Here is a 19,178-nt window from a genome sequence, read left to right as displayed (position 1 = left end):
CAGTTCGCGAAACAGCCCCCCAAGTTTACGGGCGTGTATTTCTCCAGGGTCAACCCCCTGTCCGCCCCTGTCTTGCGAGAGGAGATTGCTGCCCTCCTGGCGAAGGGTGCAATCGAGCCGGTTCCTCCAGCCGAGATGGAGAGTGGGTTTTACAGCCCATACTTCATCGTACCCAAAAAGAGCGGTGGGTCACGGCCAATCCTAGATCTGCGCATTTTGAACCGCTGTCTGCACAAGCTGCCGTTCAGAATGCTCACGCAGAGGCGCATTCTCCAATGCGTTCGTCCTCGGGATTGGTTTGCAGCCATAGACCTGAAGGACGCGTATTTCCATGTCTCCATTCTTCCACGCCACCGCCAATTTCTGCGGTTTGCGTTCGAGGGTCGAGCGTGGCAGTACAAGGTCCTCCCCTTCGGGCTCTCTCTGTTTCCGCGGGTCTTCACCAAACTCGCGGAGGGTGCCCTAGCGCCCCTTCGGCTCGCGGGCATTCGCATACTCAATTATCTCGACGACTGGCTGATTTTAGCCCACTCGCGGGAGCAATTGATTATGCACAGGGACAAGGTGCTTCGGCATCTCCGCCTACTGGGGCTTCAGGTCAACCGAGAAAAGAGCAAACTCGCCCCCGTGCAGAGGATTTCTTTTCTCGGGATGGAGCTGGACTCGATCACCATGGTAGCGCACCTCTCCGAGGAACGCGCTCGCCTGTTGCTGAACTGTCTGAGGGAGCTCGACAGCAAACTAGTGGTCCCACTGAAGTTCTTTCAGAGGCTCCTGGGGCATATGGCATCCGCAGCCGCCGTCACGCCGCTCGGGTTGCTCCATATGAGACCACTTCAGCACTGGCTTCACGATCGGGTCCCCAGACGCGCATGGCACGCGGGCACACACCGGGTCTCGGTTACTGCGCTGTGTCGCCGCGCCCTCAGCCCTTGGAACGACCCCTCGTTCCTACAGGCCGGTGTGCCTCTAGGACAGGCGTCCAGCCATGTTGTTGTTTCAACAGACGCTTCCAACACGGGTTGGGGGGCCGTGTGTCGCGGGCATGCGGCTGCGGGCCTCTGGAAGGGTGCCCAGCTGCATTGGCATATCAATCGCCTAGAGCTGTTGGCAGTGTTCCTCGCTCTCCACCGCTTTTTACCGGTGCTGGAGCGGCAACACGTGCTGGTCAGGACGGACAGTACGGCGGCGGCGGCGTATATCAACCGCATGGGGGGTATGCGCTCTCGCCGCATGTCTCAGCTCGCCCGCCGTCTGCTCCTCTGGAGTCACCCGCGGCTGAAATCGCTGCGCGCCATTCACGTCCCAGGCACGCTCAATCGTGCAGCCGATGCGCTCTCACGACAGCTGTTACGCCCTGGAGAATGGAGACTCCACCCCGAGTCTGTTCAGCTGATATGGGCGCGATTCGGGGAGGCCCAGATCGATCTGTTTGCTTCCCCCGAGAACGCTCACTGCCAGTTGTTTTTTTCCCTGACCGAAGGCTCTCTCGGCACGGATGCACTGGCCCACAGCTGGCCTCGGGGCATGCGCAAGTATGCGTTTCCCCCAGTGAGCCTGCTCGCGCAGTTTCTGTGCAAGGTCAGGGAGGACGAGGAACAGGTTCTGCTAGTTGCGCCCCTTTGGCCCAACCGGACCTGGATATCAGAGCTCTCACTCCTCGCGACGGCCCTCCCCTGGCGGATCCCTTTGAGAGAGGACCTACTCTCTCAGGGACAGGGCACCATCTGGCACCCTCGCCCCGATCTTTGGAACCTCCACGTGTGGTCCCTAGACGCGAGGAAGACTTAGGTAACCTACCGACTGTGGTGGTTAATACCATCACTCAGGCTAGAGCCCCCTCCACGAGGCGCGCCTACGCCCTGAAGTGGAGTCTATTCACTGAATGGTGCGTCTCTCGCAGAGAAGACCCCCGAAATTGCCAGATTAGTGTTGTGCTCTCTTTCCTTCAAGAGAAGTTGGACAGCAGGCTGTCGCCCTCCACTCTCAAGGTTTACGTGGCCGCCATCTCCGCTTATCATAGCGCGGTAGCTGGCGGCACCGTGGGAAAGCATAACCTGGTCATCCAGTTCCTTAGGGGTGCTAGGCGAATTAATCCATCTCGCCCCCCTCTCATGCCCTCTTGGGATCTCGCCCTCGTTCTCACGAGTCTGCGATCCGATCCCTTTGAGCCACTCGAATCAGTATCTCTAAGATTTCTGTCCCTGAAGACAGCTCTGCTGGTTGCGTTGGCCTCCATCAAGAGGGTCGGGGACCTGGAGGCATTTTCGGTCAGTGACTCGTGCCTGGAATTCGGGCCGGATTACTCTCACGTCATCCTGAGACCCCGCCACGGTTATGTGCCCAAGGTTCCTACCACCCCCTTTAGAGATCAGGTAGTGAACCTGCAAGCGCTGCCCCTGGAGGAGGCAGACCCAGCCCTTTCTTTAATTTGTCCAGTTCGCGCTCTGCGCATTTATGTGGACCGTACTCAGAATTTTAGATCATCTGAGCAGCTCTTTGTCTGTTATGGCGGTCGGCAGCAGGGAAGTGCCGTATCAAAACAAAGATTATCCCACTGGATTGTGGATGCCATTTCACTCGCTTATTTGAGTCGAGGTCAGCCGTGTCCCCCGGGAGTTCGTGCACACTCCACTCGGAGCGTTGCATCCTCTTGGGCGCGTGCACGCGGCGCCTCTCTAACAGACATCTGTAGAGCTGCGGGCTGGGCGACACCCAACACATTTGCAAGGTTTTACAATCTGCGAGTGGAGCCGGTTTCCTCAAGGGTATTAGGTAACCCTTTGGTGATTGAGGAGACAACTCGGTAGGGTGTTGAAACACGCTTGCGGCGCCATTCTCCCTAACACGGAGGTACGTGCGCCTTTTTTATCTGTCAGTAAAGTTCCCCGTCAGGTGAGCCCTGCAGATTCCTCCGTGGCCCCCAGCACTGACTCAGCGGAGGAGTCACTTGCTGGCCCACTACGTTGTAGGTCTGCCCGCTGGTCAGCCCGCGTTTTGGGTATAGGTGCCTGCTATGCGTGATCCCCACTAGGCGATCCCATATGCTTATTCCGCCACGGTTAAGTCCCCCCCCTGGGTGGACCCGTGTCTTCCCTCTCCGCTAACCACTCTTTTGCTATGCGTACTCCCCCTTTTTAGGGCTAGTCCATAGGTAAATTCTGCCATCTATCCCCCCCTTGGGTAACGGATGGCCTCCGCAGCGTCCTCCCTATCGGGATTGCACGCTTCCCAACGTACTGTCGTATTTCCTAGAATTATCTAGATGCTCACGACTTCCCAAAAAATATATCTAAATCCGTAAAACTTCTGTTGAAGTAGGATAAATTAGGGCCAGGGACACGTTGGAGGACCGCGCCCCCCATGATGTGGGTGCGTCACGCTTGCTTGACTATCTCCTCATCGGGGGTGTTGGTAAGGTGCAGTCATTATGGCGCTTTCCATATTCTCCCATTCATGGCACTGAAGTTCCCCAACCGAAGGGGAACGTTCGAGGTTACAGAAGTAACCCTTCGTTCCCCGAGGAGGGGAACGGAAGTGCCATATTCCGTCGCCATAATGACTGTCCCTTAGCTGTTTGAAAGTCTCTTCAGCTTAAAAGGATGGCGTCTGCTGGCTTCAGGTGTGCTTATATGCTGAGATAATTGCAGATGTCGCACACCTGCGCAAGCTTACGCTGCCAATTAATTTCATTCATTGGCCCGTTCAATACTCTCCAGATAAGCGGCTTCTGATCCGAATCGTCCCATTCATGGCACTTCCGTTCCCCTCCTCGGGGAACGAAGGGTTACTTCTGTAACCTCGAACGTTCCTCCACTATATATGCTACAATGTCAAGTCTTACCACCATTTGACTGGATGACACTCGTCTACTCTTATGGACTGTGGACTTACATTAGATGAAATGCTCAGAAACCACAAAAACCATGGGCTGACATGAGATGTCCATTAATGGGTTAGATTATTACAGCCAGCAATCTTAAAAAGAGACTGTGGATTAAGATCACAGCAGTTGAAAGTAAGAGACTAGTGATGCCAGATGTGTGTTCAGATGTGTTGAACTCAAGGCATATTATTTCTATTTTTCAAGTAATATATTTAAAGTTTAAAACACAGTTAAATATAAATTTTTTTGATTAACTAAGAAATATTTGTTTTGACCGATGTAAAATTGTAAGGTTGTTCACACAAGCCAGTGCATGTGTATTACTTTTATAGACTTAACAAAATGTTGTTTAAGGCAAATTATTTATTTTTTCATTGGCTCATGTGAAAAAAATAGATGTGAAACCATTACCTTACATTTTTTAATGGTTGAATGAAGATTTTATGGGACTTTTTGTTTTGATTAAAGCTATATCTTCTTGTTTAGAACAAGACTTTAAATTAATTGACTTTCCTTAACAAGACCAGGTTTGTACCAGATTATATAAAATTGTTCTGATGAGGATAGAAAATATTGTTTATTGTTTATTTATTTTTTATAGGGTCTAGTGATCAAATTTAGATGTAAACCTTTATCCTAATTTTTTTAATTGGATGAATGAAAGCTTTGCTCAATGTATTGTAGTTCTCGTGAATTCACAGTGATCTTAACTCTATAGACTTTCCTAATCTTCAACAATTAATAATACATTATTCAAATCAAAAGTAGCGAGAGCATACTTGGAGGCAATCGCCCACATCCCATCATAACCATCCTAACCATGAGTTTTGCGCTGGTAAGCACCACTCACATCTTTCTCTGAAAATCCAGTTGTCTTTTAACACCTACTTGAACTGTGAACCGATGAATAAATTTGCCCTTCAGTAAACAGCATAATCATTCAGGGTGATAATCAGCTCTAATCATTCAGCGCTATAGGGAAGCTGTTTGAGAATTGCTCACTCATGCTTATTCATGATGAAGTATGGGAAGCAGAGGACAGAGACAGAGAGATGACATTTTGAACCTGTGCACTGTCTAAGACGCTCTGTAAATAGCCTTTGACCTTCTCTGAATTTGCACTGATGAGACTTATGGACAGGATTGATTAGACTTATGGATGAACCACTTGAATCAAGATTCCCTTTTTAGCACATTAAGCAACATACAGCAGCTAATATGAACAATTCATTCACTTTTATTTGGCTGGTGCAGTTCAGTGCACTTTCATTTAGCGTGATTTATGAATTTGCATTAGCAAGCTGAACATATAGACTTCAGTGGTTGACCCAGATCTCACCTGATCTGAAAGCGCAGACAGTCATGTGCCAGAAATAGCCTCACATTTTCCTGACACTAAGCTGTTCCCTGTGAGAATAATCTAAGTGAACACAGTGTGAGATCTATTATGTGATCATTAGAGACCCAGAACACAAGACAGATGTTAATTAAACAATCCAACCAATGAAATGCAAAATTCCAACAAATATAATGTATTACACTTTTAGGGAGCTAAAAAAGTAATTTATGTTGCCTACACATTGTGTTTTCAGCATCAAAATAATTAAATGTTGCTTTAAATGCTGCTTATTATTTATTTATTTATTTATTTATAATATTTTATTAATATTATTTATTTGAATTTACATGTATCCATATGTCACTCATTTAAGGTTATTTTATTTTCACAAAATGTATCCTTTGTAGTTTTGTATATTTAACAAATAAGAAGGTCTAAAAGAACAACTAGAGACTTTTAAAAATTTTTGTTAAAGGGGTGGTCCAGAGTATATTTTTAAAGCTTGGTTGTGCTTATAAGATGCAAAGCAACGTGTGCTCATGCATCATTTGTAGAAAATCACGTTTTTTTATATATCTTACTTTGATTATATACTGCTAGTCAGCTAACATGAAAACGACTGTCATATTTCCTAGTTCCTCCGAAAGCCCACCCTCGAGAGGCTCTGATTGATCAGCTAACATAATGTGCTGTGATTCGCGAATCGGCTCGACGTCACCAGGAAGTGTCACATCCAGTCCAGTCACCCCTCTACTAGCACGCCCTATGCCGCTTCTGTGTAAATGCTGTCAGTCAATGTATTCGTGTCAGTGTGAGCCTGTGTGAGGACACAGCTGAACCTCATGCCTGCTTCCTAAAATAAAATCTGACAAGTGTCTTTCACATATATTCAAAATAAGCATGTGTAAGTAATATGAAACGTTCACATATCTTTTGCGAGTTTGTTATTTGAGATGTAGAACGCATGAAAAGCGGCCGCATAGAGAGACACTGCATCACTGGTCAAGATTGTGGGTGTTCACATCGATTTGACGGATATATATGAATTTGTTGCTAAATTGTTAATGGTTCCAAACAGCATTTTCTGTTGTTTCCTGAACCCTAAAAAGGTGCTCTAGCAACAGGCTCTAAAGGCCATGGCCTAATGCTGTGTTCACACCAGACGCGGAACGCGCGGATAAATCGCGATATTCGCGCGTAAATAGCTGCGTGAACATTTGAGGTTACTCGCTTCATTCATACGTCAAACCCCTCTTCATTTGAGCATCAAATCCGCTTCATTCACGCGTCAAAATCACTTCAGAACAGACGTGGATTTGAGTGATGGGCAGGGCTTCTGTCTGCCCGGTGCCTCTAGCTTTATAGCTAAATGGCCAACATTGATTTTATGAAAAAAAAAAACCAGTGTTTATGTGCTTTGTGAAGACTGAAAAACAGCGTAGATACGTTTAGGGTCGTGTCTGATTCCATAACATCCTTTCAGAGGTGCATCCAGCTCTGTGAGCTCATAAACTTCTCCAGAAACTGAACCTGGATGACAGAGGCTTTCAGTGGTGCTTCTGACTGAGCCAAGCCCAGTTTGATGAACACCGACAACAGCCGATACATCACAATCACGCCCCCACAAGAGCAAGCTCCTGATTGGTTAACGCGGCGCGAATGTCCGCTGAAGTTCAGATTTTTGAATTCGAGTGATTCGTGCGAAACGCGTTTTAATCGCGTCAAACGCGCAAAATGCTCAATTCGTGCCACGCCATTTGCTGGTATCCCGCCATTCACGCAATTTGCGTCATTCGTGCCGCGCCATTCGCGTGTATCGCGCCGCAGGATGTCTATTCGCACGTTTGTATTGACTTAACATGTAAATCACTCGCGATTGATGCAGCATTAAGCCTCCTTAGTAGAGCAACTGATGTCCATACAGAAGGTCGCTAATTCGATCCCAGCTCAGAGTGGGTTGGGTGGTGAAGGACTGGCTGGGTTACACTTGCTACAACACACTGGCTAGAAACATGTGAAAGATCAATTTTAATAAATACTTAAGGTTGTCACTTACAGTCCACAGCTTCTTCTATGGTTGGAGCAGCTCCTTTAAAGGAGTTTTTTGTCAAATTGAGCACTGAACTGACAGAGATTCTGGAAGCTGTCCTTTGTCAAATGCTAGCTATATATTTTTATAATTCTCTGGAACATAATTAAAATTAAACTGTAAGCTCTTCTCTCTTTGTTTCATGTGCTTTGGAAGCCCAAATACAGCAACAGAACAAGCTCTGTGGAAATGGCAGCGTTTGGATGGCATTTTAGCTTTTTCTGCTATAACATTACAGCACCTCTGGCCACACCCGTTTGAAGCATGGGGTGTATGCGTGTAGTGTAAGTGTGTAAACTGAAGCGTTTGTAATCACATTAAAGGGGTGGTCCACTACGATCTCATATTTCAAACTTTAGTTGATGTGTATTGTAGCTGTGTGAACATAAACAACATCTCTGAATGTAAAAAGTTCTAAGTTCAATGCAAAGGGAGACCTTGGTTTTTACAGAGCTTTACAGGCTTAGAAAGCCTACAATGAATGAATTTTGTGGACTACAAAAAATACTTCCGCCCCCTATAAGATCACAAGTTCGTTTACTGCGCATCCCACACTGCGCAGGTAAGGCCCGTGGCCAGATGCGCTGTAAGGTTATAGCAGAGATGGAGCTAAAAATAATGTCTAAACACGGCTGTTTCCACAGAGCTTCGTTTGTTTCTGTATTTGGGCTTCCAAAGGACACGACACAAAGACAAAAGTGCCAACAGTACAATATTAATTATGTTCCAGAAAATTATAAAACACACATCAAGCATGATTTGACAAAACAGCTCCAGAATCTCTCCCAGTCCAGTGCTGGATTCGGCTAAAATCTCCTCAAAGCAGAAGTTGTAAGCTACAAGTAAGTGTTTTTATTTGTTAAAATTGATCATGACATGTAAAGTGTCTAGCGCTAACAGTATGCTGTAGCAACGATGTAAACAATGCGAAATGCTGCTTTGCGGGCAAATGATTGAGCTACAAATTCATATTTATCAGTCAAACTGCTGTAAACACACACACACACACACTCAATCAGCACGTTCATGTCTCTTATGTGTGTGCGCACGCGACTGCACTGATTGTCTTCAGGCAGCTTTTCCATGTGTTTCACATCTCTGAATGAAGTCGCAAAAGATATGTGGATAATTCATATTACTTACACCTGCATATTCCGGATACACATGAAAGACGTCGTGTAACGCATTGAGTTAAAAAAAAAAAATACAGGTTAGCTTACCTGACTCGTGGTTGCAGCAGAATAATAAATTAAGGCTCAACAGGTAGCATTCCACATCTTGTGCTTTATTTTTCTGTCACAATATATTACAGAAAATAACTTAATCCGAGCATCAGAAAGAAAGTCCCGCGCACATGCGCTTGTTACAGAAAGTTCACATATTCACACCACACACAAATAGACGCACACACAAACGGTGTTAAAGGAGCCGCACCCCATTTTCACTCGTTACAGACACTTGTCAGATTTTATTTTAGTGAGCAGGCAGGAGGTTGACTGCATGTTTACACAGCAGAAAAGCGCATGCTTTTAAGGGCGTGATGTGGAGCCGATCTACGAATAGCAGCATATTATGACGATGACCAATCAGAGTCACTTAAGGGCGGGCCTTTTAGAGGAACTAGGAAATACGACAGTAGTTTTAATGTTAGCTGAGTAGCTGTGTATAATCAAAGTGAGATATCTGAAAAAAATAACGCAATTTCCTTCAAGTAAAACATGAGCACACATTGCTTTGCATCTTATAAACACAACCAAGCTTTAAAATTACATTCTGGACCACCCCTTTAACTTGGATGTATTTTTTGTACTCCCCAAACTTTGTTTGCTGTAGGCTTTGCTAAGCTAACTTTGTAAATGTATACTGTTGCATTGAACTTTGTGCGTCCTACATTCAGAGATGTTGTTTATGTTCACACAGCTACATAAAGTTAAAAAGCTACATACACATCAACAATGGTTTAAAATATGATATCCTAGTGGACCACCTCTTTAATTTCAACATTTATGTTGTACTGTATGTCAAAGATGTGTGATAAATTACATTAATGCAATTTACCTTAAATTAAATTTTATTAAAATTATATATTTTTTTAAAGTTAAAAAAATATATATATTTTTAACAATTTTGCAAGTTGTAAATAAAACCTTTTAAAGCAAGAAAATGCACTGTTAGCCATTAGCATTTACATATTTCTTTCTTTTTGGTATAAATACTGAAAAAAAAAAACTCTTGCATCAATAATCTGTTTGATTAAATACGTTATGAATGTAATGCTTAATTTAATGTGCTACTTGTTTTTTCTGTTAATTGCATGGGAAGTTATTGTAAAATGTCAGCACAATTTTATTCTAGCATTGCAGTATAGTATAATCATAAGCTCTTGTGTTGCTCATTTGCTCAATGCAGTATTGATAGGCATATTGCTTTTTCCATATTAAATCAATTTCCATTGCAATTCATATTGCTAGAGGCACCATTAAAAAATTCAGTGTGGTTTTATATAGGCCAATATCTGGGACTTAGACGCACCCTTGGGTACAGTTTGCATCTTTGGGTTGTCTGCACGCGCTTCGGGTCTCATGAATCTTTCGCCTATGGTCATTGTTGAGTTCCAAGAAAGACTCGCCATTCATTCCAGATTAGGAATGAAGGATTATTGTAAATCCATGTGAGAGGCATGTGCTACACTTCATGAGATGAGAGAGGTTTAATCTATATGATTTTGTCCATGCTCTATTTCCCTTTCGGTTCATTCATAATATTTATCTTACATTAACTTTTTACAGGATTAGATGGAAACATTTTCTTTCAAGTCTGTATATATAATAAAAAGGCATTTATAATCCAATTCTAGTTTATAATTGCAAATCTGTTTAATCAATCCAGTTATATCTATGATAAATCCAATATAGTTATAATCTTATGTAGAATTATAATCTAAATTATTTATTTTCACAGTAATGTCTGGCTGTCTATACTTTACATACATTTTCATGAATGTAATACATTTTTAGGGAAAAGGTTTTCACATATAATATGCACTACCTGACAAAGGTCATGTCACCTATTTACGTATTAGGAACAACAAAAAATAAATTGATGTCAAGTTGATCATTTGGTATCAGAAGTGGCTTACTGTACATGAAAGGCAAAGGCCTCTAGATTATGCTTATTTTACCAAAATAAAATATGATCAAGCCTTGATTTTTAATTATTTAAATAGGACAGCAAGGTTTGATTTGGCTTAGACAAACGTCTTATTAGCAGAAATAATGTACAATTTAGAATATAAAGTCATGGTGCAGTGGAAAAAGAATTAATATTGTGCATGACTCCCATGAGCTTGGAGGACTGCATCCATACATCTCTGCAATGACTAAAATAACTTATTTACAAAGTCATCTGGAATGGCAAAGAAAGCGTTCTTGCGGGACTCCCAGAGTACATCAAGATTATTTGGACTCATCTTCAATGCCTCCTTCATTATCTTACCCCAGATATGCTCAATAATGTTTTTGTCTGGTGACTGGGCGGGCCAATCCTGGAGCAGACTGACCTTCTTTGCTTTCAGAAACTTCAATGAGGAGGCTGAAGTATGAGAAAGAGCGCTGTCCTGAAGAAAAATTTGCCCTCTTCTGTGGTTTAATGTAATGGGCAGCACAAATGTCTTGATACCTCAAGCTGTTGATGTTGCCATCCACTCTACAAATCTCTCACATGCCCCCATACTGGATTTAACCACAAATCATGACTTTTTACTTCCCCAAACCTGACTGATATCTGTGTGAATCTTGAGTCCATGTGGGTTCCAATAGGTCTTCTGCAGTATCAGTGATGATTGGGATGCAGTTCAACAGATGATTCATCAGAAAATCTAACTTCTGACACTCTTACAACTGGGATCGATGATAAGACTTTTTCAGGTAGTGTATATTCTGTACGCTGTATGGCGGCATATACAGTTCATACTTACAGTACAATGACCCAGTAGTGCACAATACAACTACATTTCAAAAAGCAAACATTAATCTCATAACACAAAGACATTAAGAGTACAATGCACTAACATTTCAGAAAGCAAACATTGAGTTTAAAACTCATAAAACACCTTCAACCATCCAGGGTTATTGTAATTGTTTATAAAGACAGGGTGACCAGAAGTCCTGTTTCACCCATAATTCAGTTATAGTTTAAGTGACTTATTGAAGGATATGAGTAGCAAAATTCATTTTGAAATGTAATATGCAAAACGGCAATGCTTTTCTGCATCACAATCCATGTAAAATCCTAATTACATTTGCCATTTCCATCCATGGTTTTAAGATGTACATTACATAAATGTTGAGTTTAATGCTACAAAACTGAAAATGTCATTCATTAATTCATTCATTAATTTTCTTTTCAGCTTAATCCCTTTATTAATCTGGGGTTGCCACAGCAGAATGAACCACAAATTTATCCAGCATATGTTTTATGCTACGGATGCCCTTCCACCCGCAACCCAACACTGGGAAACACCCAGTGATTTGTTACTTGCTTGTTGATTCAACTTCCAATACATAGAAACTTAAAACTTAGCCGTTTGCAGGGACATTTCAACTGAGATTTATAATTTGACCTTAAAAATCAGGATGTGTTCTGTGATCCTGACATAATAGAAACTTGCTTTTCGAGATGAACATACCCTTGTGAAGCAATGACAGCTTAGCACTCCAGCATTCAGATTAATGCCTTAATTTACCTTGTGTCTGAGGAAGGGCACTTGTTTTAGCGCTGCGCACAATGTAAAGGCTGACCCTATCATCAAAATAGTCCTTGCCTCTTATGCGTCAGCAGTTCTCAGAAATCCAATAATTTCTCAGAGTTGCCTGGTTAATAAAACATAATGCCTGCATTATCATTACATCACAGCTTTCATGAAGCCTATAGAGGGGTTTCTGCTTAAAAATCCCAAATATCTTCTCAGTATTGGTCATCATCTTGGCAGGGGTCAAGTATAATCTGCCACTATGGTTTTTAGATGCAATTATGCCAGCTGCTATGCACTAAATGCATTGAGCTGTAATGTAAAGCACTATGCAGTGCGATGTTTCTGGGGTTATACAACAGTCCTTCAGCTGTGTGCTACTGTAGTGAATGGGATTACGGGTTTAAGCAGGGTTAGTGAATCAGAGAGCTGTGTCATACGGATGCTAGTGTCGGATGAACATTGCCGGCCAGCCTTCATTATATTTGCATGCGGTCACTGAAACGAGAGTGTTGGCAGCAGGTCAGATAACAAACAGGTCACTTCGTTGGTTACATCACAAGCTGAAGGACGCCCTCAAAATTGTTATGCAATCGATTCATTTGTAAAGTGTCTGATATTAAACTGTCAGTTTGGTGAAGAATTGTAAACATTCACAGTTTACAAAGACACATCAATTGTATCATTTTTACCAAATGAGTTTTCAAAGGTCACCTGTTATAACACCAAACATATTTGACCTTGTTGGCCCCATTTATATTGTTGCTCTATGAAGAAAATTGCTCATGAATCATAAAAAAATCAAGTATTTAGAAAATGTAAAACTGCTGAGCGCAGCAAGAAGGTCGCTGGTTCGAGCCTCGGCTGGGTCAGTTGGTGTTTCTGTGTGGAGTTTGCATGTTCTCCCGGCATTCGCGTCGGTTTTCCTCCGGGCGCTCCAGTTTCCCCCACAGTCCAAAGACATGCAGTACAGATGAATGGGTCGGCTAAATTGTTTATAGTGTATGAGTGTGAATGAGTGTGTGGATGTTTCCCAGAGATGGGTTGCGGCTAGAAGGGCATCCGCTGCGTAAAAACGTGCTGGATAAGTTGGCGATTCATTACGCTTAATAAAGGGACTAGGCCCAAAAGAAAATGAATGAATGATGAATGAATGAATGAATAAATGAATGAATGTAAGGGTTTGGTTTAGGGGTTGGGTTGAGGTAAGGGCATTACATCTATGGGATGACCCCTTACAACATGAAAACTCAACTCATGTATGTGTGCAGGTTTATGTGGTTTATGAGGACACAGAATTATAGGTTGTATTCAATCACGTGGTTCTGATGATGTGAAAATTCAGATGGAGGGCAGAAAGAAAAAAATGAATGGAAAAACATGGAGGAAAGTCTCTATTTTTTTATTTTTACCATATTTCAAAGGAAGTATACATAGAAAATAACCACATGTTGGGCATAATCCTTGCAAAAGGAAGAGGGCAGAGTTTTCTACTGAACTAAAATATATTTGTCATAGATGCGGTACATACTGCATAAAGTTACATGGAAAATACTATAGTGTTTGGAAGCATACTAAATACAGTATGAATAAATAAATAAAAAATTTAACTGTCGTAGTAATTATATTGTTGTGATACAACACAACTGTAGTAATAAACAAATTATTCAATAGGCTTCAGTTTCCTTCACTATAAGCACAATGAAAACGAGTTTACACCAACGTTACAGTATTAATTACAGTTTATCAGTTTACTATGCTACAGTATTCCTACTAACAATGAGTTGTACACATTATACACTTTACTATGTGGTTTAAAAACATGTTTATGATAAACTACTATAGTTGTTCCCCATGCAGATATTTTTCAGACATCACAAAATAACCGATGAAAGCATACAAAAGTGTGGACACATGTTTATGTATTTTTGTAATGGGGAATAAATACTCCACAGTAAAAACGTCTAGTTTTGTCAAAGGGGTTACATTTAATTTTTGTTTGATCGATGAACTTACAGTAACATTCACCACTGTTGCGCATCTCAATGTTCAGGTTACGGTTATTTATTCTGCCAAAACACCAGTAAAGACTTGGATTATTGCAAAACAAGACGGAGATTTTATTGTAGCGATTACATGGCAGGGTACGTTATTTATATTCTCCTGGATTTTATATAAGTGTGGTGGTGTTTGTTTCTGATTTTTCATATAACACAATAACATATTTATACACATATTTAGGCCTGTATATAATCTTTATTGGGGCTGTCAAATGAATTATCATGTTAAAAAATGTTTCTACACATGGATGTATTGAATAAATGTTTATTACATGCCATCTTTTCTTTCATTTTTTAGACAGTTTCTTGACATTTTTTAACCCTTTTTGAGCAAAAATTTTTGGAAGTCTATAAAAAACTGTTTGGCGTTTCTTATATTGGCCGATTTAAACAATTATAAATATGAAACAGGTTTATTAGAACATGCACTGTGTCCTGATAATCCAAAACACTTAACAGGGTCTTTTGTTTTTCAAAATTTTTTGAAACCCAGTTTTTCTCTGAGGGTTTTGGGGAAGGGTAAGTTCATGTGATAACTTATTTTTACAGTATAACACATATACAAGTGTTTGTGTGAGTGTGTGGGAGAGAGAGACAATATGTAAAATGATTATATACCCTTATTCAGATTCAATTCAGATAAATCTGTTGCCTATTATTTTAAAGAAATTGCCATTATTCAATATAAAACTTATGACCCTGGTCCCTAAAATCAGCCATAAAGGTCAATTTTTAAAATTTATACGTCATCTGAAAATCTGACTAAATACATATTTTTAGGATAAAATAACGCAACTATTTCAATATCTGAAATTAGAGAGTTGTAAAATGTAAGTAATGAGAAAATTGCCTTTAGAATTGTGCAAATTAAGTTCTTAACAATAATATTACTAATCAGAAATGAAGTTAAATAAGAAAACTTACAAAACGTCCTTATGGAAAATTATCTTTACATAATATTCTAGTTATTTTTGTCATAAAATAATTATAAGTAATTTTGACTCATAAAACGCTTTTTGTTGTTGTTGTTGTTGTTGTTGTTGTTGTTCCCACAAAGACACCCATGCAACAGTAAGACACTTAGGCTAAGGTTTTGTGGTTCAGGATCACATATATGCATGCATTACCTCAGTTAGCAATATTGTGCAATCTTATTCTACATATTGATTCAGTTTCTTTCTTATGACCTTTACACGTGGTTGTCTCCTTTACCAGCATGCTGTCACTGGCCACAAAACAAAATGCTTGATTGAGCAGGAGGACTTACTAAATCAAGCGTATCAGTGAGGGAGGTGAGGCGACATTTAATGATCCCAATTACAATATGTGTCTCTTCAATCTGCCTCTCTGCACTCAGGGGAAATGAGCCTTTTCTCTTGGCAAGCAGCAAGTTTTGACTTTTTCCTTCGCTCTTACATAAGAACTAAAGAAAGAAAAGGTTGTGAACTGCAGGTGCTGTGTGGACTGGAGAGGCTCTATTTTGGAGAGCATTCAATGACCCTTCATGCACCAAACCCTTCAAAACAATCATGACTGTGTGGAATCTGTCAGAGAGAGAGAGAATGTGAATCAACACAATTCAGTATGCTCACTTTGATAGATGAAGGAATCTGGTTTTGATAGGCTTCTGTGCAAACAAAACATGCTGTTTCCACAGTCCCAAGACTGAATATAAAAAGACTGCTATGTGATTTGGGGGTGAACTCTCAGAAATAAATATGCAAAAGCTGTCAATGAGGCGATAACTCTTCAAAAGCTAAATTTTGTATCTGAAAGTTCCATAGCATTGCAGTTATATAGACAGCTGCATCTACACCCAATCTGGCCCTTTTTTCAATTACAAGTTGCTTTCAATGTAGTTCAACATAATTTATTTGCGTTTTAAATGCTGATAAAACAAGTCGGTCACACTTTATTTTGATGGTCCATTTGTTGAATTCAGTTACATTGCATCTACATGCCAACTAATTTTCATTAGATTATAAGTAGACTGTTAGATTGGGGTTGGGTTTGGGGTTAGGGTTAGTGTAAGTTGGCATGTACTTGCAAAGTTTCTAATAGTCAGTTAAATATCTACTGACGGAGCAGTATTAACAGATATTAAACAGAAAGTGTACTAATACTTAAATGGACCATCAAAATAAAGTGTTACCAACAAATCGTGTTATTTTCCAAGTTAAAACAAATTAATCAGAATTACTACTATTCAAGGTTCAGAGATCGAATTTTTGTCTCAGTACAGGTTTGGAATTTTAATTGATGACACATTTTTCCTTTGGCTCTCATGTTCAGCAATTGGTGAAAAAAATAAAAGTGATTTTAGGCTTCTATTTTAGAATTAAAAGTTGTCTTTCTTTTAATGCTGAAAAGAAACTTGTTTGTATTGAACTATGGCAATGTTGTTTATTTGCATGCATACTCTCAAGAGTTTGCATGCTTTAGACACTGTTTACCATGGTGCACTGAGATTTATAACTTTAAATCTTAAATCCCTCCCTTATCATTGTGTGTTGTACACTGAGGTAGGATGTGCACTTTGTCCACTCGTGGTTCAAGCATTGGCATATCTTTGTTTATAAATCTATTCTGGGTTTACTGCCCTGATATACCCAAATTTACATGTCTAAAAAACCTGTCTCTACCCATAGCCTATAGTGTAAGGAAGTTTATTTATTGTCAATACGAGTGGTGCAAAAAAAACTTTTAAATATGCAGCACCGTTTTCACGAAATAATCTCCAAACCAAGTTGCAGTTTTAAGATTGGGGTTTACTACATTCGGGAAGCTCAAGTGGCGGCGTCCAGTCGGGCAGCGTGGTCAACTCTGGCTGCGGCGCTGGCTGCGGTGCTGGCTGCGGCGCCGACTCTGGTTGCTGCGCTGGCTGCGGCGTCGACTCTGACTGCGGCGCTGGCAGCTCTGGCAGTGGCAGCTCTGGCAGTGGCAGCTCTGGTGGATGTGGTGGTACTGGAGGATCTGGCAGCTCTGGAGGATCTGGCAGCACTGGAGGGTCTGGCAGCTCTAGAGGATCTGGCAGCTCTGGCAGTGACTGAGGATCTGGCAGCTCTGGAGGATCTGGCAGCTCTGGCAGTGACTGAGGATCTGACAGCTCTGGCGATGGCCTTTCAGCAACAGGAACGGACTCGGAACAGGAAGCCATCTTGTGAACTGGCTGTGTAATGGTGGAGTGAGCAGCAAGCCCCGTTGCCAGCGGGTCTTGCTGTCTTTTGCCCTCCAAAATGCAGGTTTATTCGTCATCAGGCAAGCAATGGTTAATACAGGTGCAAACGGGTATGTGTAGGCATTCCAGAATCGTAATCAGCAAACAGGCCATAGGTCGTAAGGCAGGCGGCTAAACAGGAGAACAAGGATAAACAAGACTGGGTCGAAACACGGGAAACAAGACAGGGAGAATGCGTTGTAATGTCATCTACTGATCAACAAGACTCGGCAAACTAAAAGGATGAATGTGTGGCTTAGTGAATGAAATCAGTCTCTGATAGTCCTCAGGTGTTGCGGGTGTAATCAGTCTAGATGAGTGAGCATGGGTGTCTGTGCGAAGTGAATGTCTGAATATGTAGTTCAGGTTAAGGCGGAAGTGTAGTCCATGGATCTATGGAGAACGATCGCTGGTTATCGTGACACTTCCAATTGTATTGATTTGTTCATATTTTATTGTGGCCTTTTTTACCGTTTTGTTTTTGTTCTGCTTTGTTACTGTTTGCCTTGTATGCCTTGTAGCGCTTTGGGTCTGAGAAAAGCACTCTATAAATAAAATTTATTATAATTATTATGATTATTATTATTATTATTATTTGTTTTTGGTAACCTTGTTTTTTGTTTGTTTGTTAAACCCAGTGAACTGTATACTGCCTAATCTTGGCCAGGACTCTCCTCTTAAAGAGGTTTTTAATCTCAATGTGCTTTCCTGGACAAATAAAGATAATAATAATAATAATAATAATAATAATAATAATAATAATAATGAATATTAGTACCTAAAGTTTAGTATAGCTTGTCACTATGCTGCCAATATGGTTAGTTTAGGTACAATAATTTTGCTTTACAAAAGGTTCCACCCCAGTGAGAGCTTCTGTACTTTTTGTACTTTTGTGAGTGTAAGACTAAGAAATGAGACTTAGAAAAGAGTTGCATAAGGCTCATTTAATAGTCTGTCTCTATGTCAAAGGGAAGCTCATCTATCCACCACTAACAAAGCCTACTGTTACAGCCTTCCACAAGTAACTGTGGTTTAACTATAAAAAGTGAATAGAAAATGTTTTTTTTGTTTTTTTTTTTGTTAAACCAACTACCAACCATCCATACTACACTAACGTTCGAGGTTACTAAAGTAACCCTTCGTTCCCCAAGGAGGGGAACGGAAGCACTATAAGTGGATTTGATTGTAAAATCCACGCATTGGGAGGTTCGGTTCAGAAGCTACTCGTCTGAAAGAGTATTGAACGGGCCAATTAAGAATGAATTGGCAGCGCAAGCCTGCGCAGGTGAGCGGCATAAGCAATCAACTGAGTATATAAGCTCACCTGGCGCCAGCAGACGCTATCCTTTTTAAGCTGAAGAGACTTTCAACAGCTAAGGGACAGTCATTATGGCGACGGAGTATAGTGCTTCCGTTCCCCTCCTCGGGGAACGAAGGGTTACTTTAGTAACCTCGAACGTTCCCCTTCGGGGGGAACTTCAGCACTATAAGTGGATTTGATTGTAAAATCCACGCATTGGGAGCCCATTGAAAGCGCCATAATGACTGCACCTTACCAACACCCCCGATGAGGAGATAGTCAAGCAAGCGTGACGCACCCACATCATGGGGGGCGCGGTCCTCCAACGTGTCCCTGGCCCTAATTTATCCTACTTCAACAGAAGTTTTACGGATTTATATATATTTTTTGGGAAGTCGTGAGCATCTAGATAATTCTAGGAAAATACGACAGTACGTTGGGAAGCGTGCAATCCCGATAGGGAGGACGCTGCGGAGGCCATCCGTTACCCAAGGGGGGATAGATGGCAGAATTTACATATGGACTAGCCCTAAAAAG

The sequence above is a fragment of the Danio rerio genome, chromosome 19, assembly GCF_052040795.2.
Source record: "Danio rerio strain M-AB ecotype USA chromosome 19, GRCz13ab, whole genome shotgun sequence".
NCBI classification, from domain to species: domain Eukaryota; kingdom Metazoa; phylum Chordata; class Actinopteri; order Cypriniformes; family Danionidae; genus Danio; species Danio rerio.
Note: the sequence above shows the minus strand (reverse complement) of the source record.